At 46.5% G+C, this 9,795-nt stretch overlaps 1 long non-coding RNA gene across 1 annotated transcript; it reads right to left on the bottom strand.

The window, feature by feature from the left end:
- Positions 1-540: 540 nt before the first annotated feature.
- LOC132405762 (uncharacterized) lies at positions 541-8,937 on the bottom strand. The gene is made up of 3 exons (XR_009515960.1): positions 8,761-8,937; positions 7,583-7,784; positions 541-685 (listed from the first exon to the last, which is right to left on the bottom strand). It is a non-coding gene; the product is annotated as an uncharacterized LOC132405762 (long non-coding RNA).
- Between the last annotated feature and the right edge of the window lie 858 nt (positions 8,938-9,795).

Raw genomic sequence — 9,795 nt, 5'->3', positions numbered from 1 at the left:
CGACTGAAAGGCACATTGTCAGCAGCAGAGCACATTAGTCACAGTAGACTTTCAGAGGTAAAAGTGACTACGCGGGTGCAAGTACTATTCCCCAGTTGATATGGGGCACTGACATTATGATTACAATAACAGGTAGTATCAACCAGTGGAGGCAGAAGTGAGACCGTTAGTCCAGGTCCCAGCAGAGTATAATTCCTCAGGAGAGGCCTAAGATGCCATCCCTCAAAACAGCAAGGATAGCAGGCATCCTGGCCTGAATGTTTAGGGGTGTCTGGCTGACATCCCTCCCTCTTCCATTTCTTTCCATCCATCAGATGAACCAAGTTTCACTCACAGTGAGGGGTATAACCGTTACAGGCATCATAGTTTTCCCGTGCTAGGGCACCTCGGCACATACCCAAAATGCACTCCTTCTTGTCTGCCCTGCAAAAACATTGCACAGAGACAGGGAAGTATTGCAGTCACCCCCCACACACAACCTGAATCAACCCCACCAGACATATCAGCCCTCCCACCAAAGTCATTTTTTTTTGTTAGAGGTTCAGTGAGATGGTTTCAGATTTAGTTTGGCTTCATTTCCGGTGGATGGTGCCGTTTACACCTTGCCGCATGGACCCAGTCGTCTTTACCGTCTACCTTGAGGGCAGTTCAGGTGGTCAATAACACAGTATACAGACCTTTCCACCTAGGAGAGAAAGAATCCTTGTCTAAGCATTTACATACACTTTGTCTCCTGGGCAAAATGAGTGCATAGGGGTACTACCTAGAGAGGCATGGGCCTGTCTCATTTTCTCGTGCAGCTCAGAAGCTTGTTTACGTATGGCCTGTGCATAAGTCAGTGTTTGTTCATCGTTCCAGATCAGGGCCAGTTTGTCCACAAACACTGGGGGCCTAATCCCTGTATCATTGGGCGTCCCTTGAGAGCCTTGCGGGGCATTAATCCAGTAGACCTGTTTTTCCTGTTCCGTAAGGCATATAATACTACAGGGAGAGTCTCTGGCCAGCGTAAATTATTATCCTGACACACCTTAGAGAAGACATTGGTCAGCTCCCCATTTACCCTTTCCACTATTCCTGACAATTAAGTCTGGTAGGGAATATGCAGTTTCCATTAGAACCCCATGCCTTGCACCAAGACCTTTACTATCTTTCCCATGAAATGGGTACCCTTATCACTATTTATCCCCATGGGTATTCCATATCTGGGTATTATTTCCTTCCACAATATTTTCTCTACTGTCCTAGCATCATCCCTTCGAGTAGGGTGGGCTTCCACCCATCGGGTGAACATGTCCACTATTACCAGCATATACTTGTATCCTGAGACTGGGGGCATGTGCACAAAATCAATCTGTAAATTTTCAAAGGGTAATTTAGGCATTGGCAGGTGGTCATACGTGGCTCTCCCCTTCCCCGGGTTGTGCTGCTGACAAGCGGGGCAAGATCACACAATCTTTTGAATGATCAGTGTTATCCCAGGAGCATACCATTGTTGGTCAATCACATGTTGCATCCCTCCTTTGCCCATATGCACCTGTGCATGGACTAGGTGGCACAGGGGCAAAAACAGACTTCTAGGACATACTACATGCCCGTCTGAATGAAACTGAAACCCATCTTGGTCGTAGCACTGCACGCACTCCCAGCTGCATCTCTCTTGCTGACTGGCATTGTGTTGTGCTCAGGTACCACCATAGGGACAGGGGTTTGCTTGAGGGCACAAAAGGCTTGCAACATTGGTTCTTGAGTAGCAGCCACTCTTTTGGCAACCTCACCTGCTCATGCATTTCAAGAGACCTCATCATTGGCCTTTATGCGGGCCTCACACTTAATGATAACTAGCTGGGTTTGTAGCTGAATGGCTTCCAGTAGATTTAGCACTAGTTGGGAGTGTTTGATGGGTTTTCCGGACGAGGTGATGAACCATCTGTTTTTCCATATTTGTCCGAAATCATGCGCTACACCAAAGGCATAGCGTGCATCTGTGTATATGTTGGCTGATTTCCCTTTCGCCAGTATGCAGGCTCGTGTCAAGGCGAAAAGTTCGGCTGCTTGTGCTGAAGTGCCTTAGGGCAGGGCGAAGGCTTCCACAACCTGATGTGGGTCCACTATAGCGTAGCCAGCCAGAAACAGATCATCTCGAGTTCTTTCCGAGGATCTGTCAGTAAAGAAGATCAGAACAGGATTTGGCAAGGGGTCAGGGCGCAAATCCATCCTCAGGGAGGTGGAGTGTTGAACCGTCACCAGACAGTCGTGGTCAGTGTCTTCCATTGGCTCCAGCACGAAGGAGGCGGGGTTGACCGCCGGTGAACATTAGTAAGCGTAATTGGAGTCAGACAGGAAGATCACCTCGTAGCCAATGCAGTGGGAGGCAGTGAAGTGCTGAGTGGCTGCAGAGATTAAGAACAGCATTACAGCATGGGGTACTCGCACCTCACACGGGTGGTCGAGAACCAGCAGCAAGGACTTCTCTACCATGATGGCAGTGGCAACTACTGCACAAAGGCAGGCTGGCATGCCCAGGATCACAGCAGGCAAGGCAGTAGAGTAGTAGGCTACTGGTCTTTTTCCTCCTCCATGAGCCTGGGTCAGGACACCCGTAGCGAATCCCTTCTTCTCACAAACGTGCAACTGGAAGGGATGTTTGTAATTGGGTAATCCCAGTGCAGGGGCTGCTGTCACAGCAGCTTTAAGAGCCTGGAAGGCGGCCTCTCTTTCCGGAGTCCATTCTACCAGCGGGGGTGCCTCCTTGGCGGCGGCAGATCTCAAGACAGTGTCATATGTCCGATATTCACTTATCCATTGTCGGCAGTACCCCACTATTCCCAGGAAGGTGTCTTCAGAGGTGTCATCTGCAGGATGGCTTGTATTCTATCTGGTCTAATTTCTTGAGTGCCCGCCTTCAGTGTGAAACCCAGGTACTGCACGTGGGGCTGGCAGAATTGCAATTTAGCCCTGGATACTCAATGGCCCTGTTCTGCTAGGAATGCTAGGAACTGGAGTTCTGCTAGAGAGTCTTGCACGTACTCAGGCAGGGTGGAGGACACCACCAGCAGGTCATCAGCATACTGAATCAATGTGGAATTCCCTTCTAGGTGGCATTCATCCAAGTTATGCTTGATGGCAACTGCATAGACTGCTGGGCTCTCAGTGTACTCCTGAGGTAAACGAGTCCAAGTGTACTGTTGTCCCTTGTAGGTAAACACAAATAAGTACTGGTTATCAGTGTGCAGTGGTATGGAGAAGAAAGCAGAGCACAAGTCAATTACAAAAAGAACTAACACTCAGACACGGAGGGAGATCACTTCAGAACGCCTTTATTGTAACATGATATCATGGAGCGCTCATCCTCCAAGACTCTGCCTGACAATGGGTCACGCTCTTATTTAAATCCCAAGCATACGAGAGACAAACACATAAATCAGAAGGAGGAACTTCAATAGCAGTTCTGCTGAGTAGCAAAGTTGCAGGATATGTCCTTGAGCAGTTACTCATTTACTTCTGTGTTAATTTCTCAAAAGAGTATATTAGACAGGCTAAAAAAGTGTATCAGACATGTGATAATTCTTGAAACAAAGAAGTACAAACATAGTTATTTTAATCAGCCCGACTGAAAGGCACATTGTCGGCAGCAGAGTACATTAGTCACAGTAGACTTTGATTTTACATTTGAAGCTCATTAACCCTTCCTTGCTCAATACAGTGTCAGCTCTGGGTATTTTCTTCCACAGAGCGACAAGTCGGAGTTCAGTACAGAGCCAAGTAAACCTCACGGAGTGACAAGTTGAAATTCTGTACAGAGACGAATAGACTTCATGAAGTAACGAGTCGAAGTTATGCACAGAGATGAGTAAACCTCACGGAGTGACGAGTCGCAGTTCAGCACAGAGACGAGTAAACCTCGTGGAGTGACGAGTCACTGTTCGGTACAGAGACACGTAAACCTTGTGGAGTAACGAGTTGAAGTTCGGCGCAGAGACAAGTATACCTCGCGGAGTGACAAGTTGAAGTTCGGTGCAGAGACAAGTAAACCTCATGCAGTGACGAGTCACAGTTCGGCACAGATGAGTAAACCTCGTGGAGTGACAAGTTGAAGTTTTTACAGAGACAAGTAAACCTCGTGGTGTTACAATGAGCGACTGAAGCAAACCCAAGCACAGGACACGGGCACAAAGACTGAGTTGGGGATGCTGGCGCAGATGTGAACATCGAACAGCAATCTGGAGGAATCTTGATGGAGCTCTGATATGGACTCTTAACACTGAGACGGGGTTTTCATGGAACATCTTGAAACTGGAGCTGAACTTAAAACTAACAGTTCTAATCGGTCAGAAAACGAAGTTATCACACAAGAATAGACCAACGAACTGGTGACTAGTGGTGTGATGCCGGGGTTCTTATACTGCAGTTCCAGGTGTGCTGTCATCAAAGTGAATTTGTAGTAAATGGGAAATTGAAAGGTTGGAATCAAGGCATAATCGAAGTAATTTAGGAGCAAGATAGGGAATTAACAATCAGGACCATGACAATACCCTCCCTCAACGGGAGCCTCCAGGCGATCCACCAGGCTTGTCCAGATGGTCCTGAAGGAAATCACGGATGAGGAAAGGGTCTAAGATGAAGGAGCGGGGAATCCAGAAATGTTCTTCCGGGCTGTATCCTTCCCAATGGACCAGGTACTGGAGACGCCCGCCTTGGCGGTGCACATCCAGTAATCGCCGGACAGTGTACGCTGGGTGGTCATCAATAATCCGGGCGGATGGAGTGGGTTCAGCAGGAGGGCACAAAGGGCTGACAGATACCAGCTTCAATTGGGAAATGTGGAATGCAAGATGGATGTGCATAGATTTGGGTAGTTTGAGTCGGACCGCCGAGGGGTTGATAATGCTCTCAATCTTGAATGGTCCCAGGAAATGGGGATGGGGGACAAGTTTCTTGGACTTGTCCTCGAGGGTGATGTCTTTAGAAGAGAGCCAAACCTTCTGCTCAGGCCGATAATCAGGTGCAGGAATCCGGTGGTGATGGGCAATCCTCCGGTTGTGGTCGGTTGAGCAGAGCAGGGCCGCGCATGTCTTTCCAGATCTTGCGGCACCAACAGAGATGGGCCTGAACAGAAGGCACAGCAATGTCATCTTCAAGAGTGAAGAATAGAGGGAGTTGGTAACTGAGGGAGCATTCAAAGGGAGACCTTCCGGTGGCAGTGCTGACCAGGGAGTTGTGGGCGTACTCTACCCAAGCGAGATGGGTGCTCCAGGGAGACGGGTTGTTGGCAGTTATGCAGCGCAGTGCTGCTTCCAAATCCTGGTCAGCTCACTTGGTTTGCCCATTCGTCTGAAGATGAAAGCCAGATGACAGATTTACTGAGGCTCCAAGGGCTTGACAAAAAGATCTCCAAACTTGTTAGGAAAAGACCAATGAACTGGTGACTAGTGGTGTGATGCCGGGGTTCTTATACTGCAGTTCCAGGTGTGCTGTCATCAAAGGGAATTAGCAGTAAATGGGGAATTAAATGGTTGGAATCAAGGCATAATCAAAGTAAATTAGGAACAAGATAGGAAATTAACGTTTGGGACCATGACACATGGAGTGACAAGTCGAAGTTCGGTACAGAGACGAGTAAACCTCGCTGAGTGATGAGTCGCAGTTCAGCACAGAGACGAGTAAACTTCACAGAATGATGAGGCACAGTTCAGGACAGACAGATTTAAACCTCTCTGTGTGATGAGTCAAAGTTATGCACAGAGGCAAGTAAACTTCACAGAGTAACAAGTCACAGTTCGGTGCAAGATGACTAAACCTCATGGAGTGAAGAGTTGAAGTTCGTGCAGAGATGAGTAAACACCACAGAGTGACAATTTGAACCTCAGTACAGAGACAAGTATATACCTCGCGGAGTGATAGGTCAGTTTGGTATAGAGATGAGCAAACCTCGCAGAATGATGAGTCACAATTCAGTACAGAGAGGAGTAAACCTCACGGGGAAGATGAGTAAATCTCATGGTGTGACAAGGTGAAGCTGGTACAGAGACGAATAAACCTCACAGAGTAATGATTTGAAGTTCGGTACATAGACAAGTAAACCTCATGGAGAGACAATTTAAAGTTCGGTATAGAGACAATTAAACCACACGGAGTGATGAGTTAAGGTTTGGTACAGAGACAAGTAAATCTCACGGAGTGATGAGCTGAAGTTTGTTACAGAGACAGTAAACCTTTCAGAGGGACAAATCACAGTTCGGTACAAAGACGGACAAACCTCACGGAGTGACCAGTTGAAGTTCGTACAGAGATGAGTAAACCTCACAGAGTGATGAGTTGAAGTTCATATAGAAAGGAGTAAACCTCGCAGAGTGACGAGTCGCAGTTTGGCATAGAGATGAGTACACCTCACAGAATGAAGAATCACAGTTCGGTGCAGAGAGGAGTAAACCTCACAGTGTGACGAGTCGAAGTTATGCACAGAGGCAAGAAAACCTCACAGAGTAATGCACAGTTCCGTGCAGAGATGAGTAAACCTCATAGAGTGACTAGTTAAAGTTTGTACAGAGATGAGTAAACATCCTAGAGTGATGATTTGAAGCTCAGTACAGAGATGAGTAAACCTCATGGAGTGACAAGTCACAGTTCGGTATAGAGTCAAGTAAAGCTCACGTACTGATGGTTTGAAGTTGGGGTCAGAGACAAGTAAACCTCAAGAAGTGACGAGTCACAGTTCAGTACAGACATGAGTAAACCTCATGGAGTGAAGAGTTGCAGTTCGGTACAAAGACAAGTAAACCTCGCAGAGTGACGAGTCACAATTTGGCACAGAGATGAGTAAAGCTCGTGGTGTGACCTTGTAGCAGAGTTTTAACACTTTACTTAAAATAAAAGACAGAGACTCTCTGGGCTCAGTTCGCAGCAAGAACCTTTATTGTCGTGATGATCACGGAGAGCCAACCCTCACGGTGGAGAGACTGACTCTGACCAGACGCGTACGCGAGTTGACCTTTATACAGATAGATGAAACGGTTTAACGTACAAGAAAGTAATAACACCGTATGTCATGTCTTAGCCTGCGGTTTTAGCTGGAACAGGCTGCTCTTAGCTGTTAAGGCAGAAGCTCTAGGCTGCAGTTAATAACTAAGCTGTTGCAGTTCTCGTAAGAACGTTACTCTACAGAAGTAAAGCGTTAATCACCTTTGACACACATACTAAACCGAATGTTCCAAACAGGGGCTCCTACCAGCAAGCAAGGAATATTCTGCAAATGCAGAGTTTTCACCACCACGGTTCCCCCCTTGTTGATCTATTATGATCAACTCTCCTTGCTTCTCTATTACCGAAAGGAATAGGTTTCTTCTTCATGGGGAGTGAGTGCTCTGACTAACTGCATCACATCGTCTCTGGATTTTGAGGTAAACAAGGAACTCCATGCCCTAATACAACATGCCCGAACATACACATACACAGACTAACACAATATCACCCTCTCAGGTCCATATAATTTGAGGTGGGTATCCTACCACAGATTCTCCATTTTGCCTTCCCCCCCCCCCCCCCCGATAGTCAGTAGATGTACGAAGTAGGCATGGCCCAGCACCTCTGGCATCAGCGGGTTTCAGGGCTGCATTGCTTGTCTTGTGCACAGGGTTCAGATGTCGGTTTCCTGTGGCTGTCAATTGGGCACGGTGGGTCGAGAGGTGAGTAACTCTTACAGTGGGTGGCATGAACCCAGTCCTCTTTTTCCTTGTAGTTTAACGGCAGTGCAGTCAACAAGCAGCACTTGGTAGGGTCCTTTCCACCTGGGGAAAAGAGAGTCTTTTTTTTAATGCCTTTAGCAACACTAAGTACCCTATCTGAAAGGGGCACATGGGCTCATCCGTAAGGGGACTCTGCAATTTCCCAGCGGCTTTACAGAGAGCCTGGGCATACTCGAGGCTTCGCTCTTCCACCCCCCCCATTAAGGTCACCCCTGACAGAGTCTTAGAAGGCTCAATCCCTGACAGCATGGCTCGGCCCATTAGGGCCTCATATGGGGTGAGACCAGTTTTCTGATTTTTTTTTTGATTTCTCATCTTAAAAAGGGCCAAGGGGAGGGCTTCTGGCCATTTCAATCCCGTATCCTAGCACAGTCTCCCCAGTGTGTTTTCTCCACAGTTCAGTACAGAGACAATAAACCTCATGGAGTGATGAGTCACAGTTTGCTACAGAGATGAGAAAACCTCACAGAGTGACGTGTTACAGTTCAATACAGAGATAAGTAAACCTCGTGGAGTGACAAGTTGAAGTTCGTACAAAGATGAGTAAACATCATGGAGTGACAAATCACAGTTTGCTACTGAAACAAGTAAAATCATGGATGATGAGTCACAGTTCAGTACAGAGATGAGTAAATCTCATGGTGCGATGAGTCGAAGTTATGCACAGAGGCGAGTAAACCTCAAAGAGTACCGAGTCATAGTTCGGTGGAATGAGTTAACATCACTGATTGACAACCAGAAGCTCAGTACAGAGACAAGTAAACTTCGAGGAGTGACAAGTTGAAGTTCGGTACAGAGACGAGTAAACCTCGCGGAGTGACAAGTCGCAGTTCGACACAGAGACAAGTAAACTGGGTGGTGTGATGAGTTACAGTTCAGAACAGAGAGGAGTAAACCTCACAGTGTGACGTGTTACATGGTGGGCAACAATGAATATAGAATTAAGTCAAGTTTTATAAACAAACAAACATTTTTCAAACTCTGCTCAACAAAAGTGAAAAGTAAATAAATGGCTAACCTAACCGGAAGTTAACTGCTATACGGCAATTTAGCAAACAGCCAAACTCTGGAATAGTTCTTAAAATTGTAAATTCGAAAGTCCAAATGATTTATACAGTCAGTAAGGAGAGACTTCCTTAAAAACTGATTTCTTCGAAGTATTGACATGATGTTACTGCTGATCCTAGCTGAGAGATGCCTTGTCCAAAGGATTCACGATGAAGGAAATAAAATGGCTTAAAGGAACTGACCTTTACCTGCTGGAGGGTGAAAACGGCACAAACCTTCCTGATCTTGCAGGGGTTATCTCAGATGCAGGTCACTATACCTGAACAAAGATTCAATAAGGCCGATCCTTTACAAAACTGCCGAACGACACCAACTTTACTTAATCCTTCGGGTACCCATACTTTGGTAAAGTCTTCACTCTCCAATACTAGACTGTGGAGGTAAATCCCAGGTGCAACAAAAAAGAACTGGCAGCGATTGGTGAAACTGCCACCACAATGGTTTTGTACCTTACAATAGAAAGTAAAACTCCACTTTAAAATGAAACTGCGTCATGAGACAAATACGCAGCAAGACTAACTAACGAACTAACCAATGAACTAACCGTGTGACAACAAGGGTTTTCCCTTATATACCTGTTGATACATGCATCACGTAACCTCACACCAGTGGGGAAATTACATCTCGTGACCTCACACTGACGGGAAAATTACACCATCCCACCATCACAAGACAATTACATCATGCTCACAAGATACTCAATTACATCATGGTCATATGACAGTCAGAAGATACCCACAGGGTACAGACGAGTCACAGTTCGGTACAGAGACAAGTGAACCTTACAGAATGAGGAGTCATAGATCAGCACAGAGATGAGTAAACCTTGTGGTGTGATGAGTCAAAGTTCTGCAAAGAAGCGAGTAAACCTCACAGAGTAACGAGTCACAGTTCGGTACAGAGATGAGTAAACATTGCAGAGTGATGAGTCAAAGTTCAGTACAGAGACCAACAAACCTCGTGGAGTGACGCGTTGAAGTTCTGT

This window comes from Hypanus sabinus, chromosome 16 (assembly GCF_030144855.1).
Source record: "Hypanus sabinus isolate sHypSab1 chromosome 16, sHypSab1.hap1, whole genome shotgun sequence".
NCBI lineage: Eukaryota > Metazoa > Chordata > Chondrichthyes > Myliobatiformes > Dasyatidae > Hypanus > Hypanus sabinus.
This window is presented reverse-complemented; position numbering and strand designations above follow the sequence as displayed.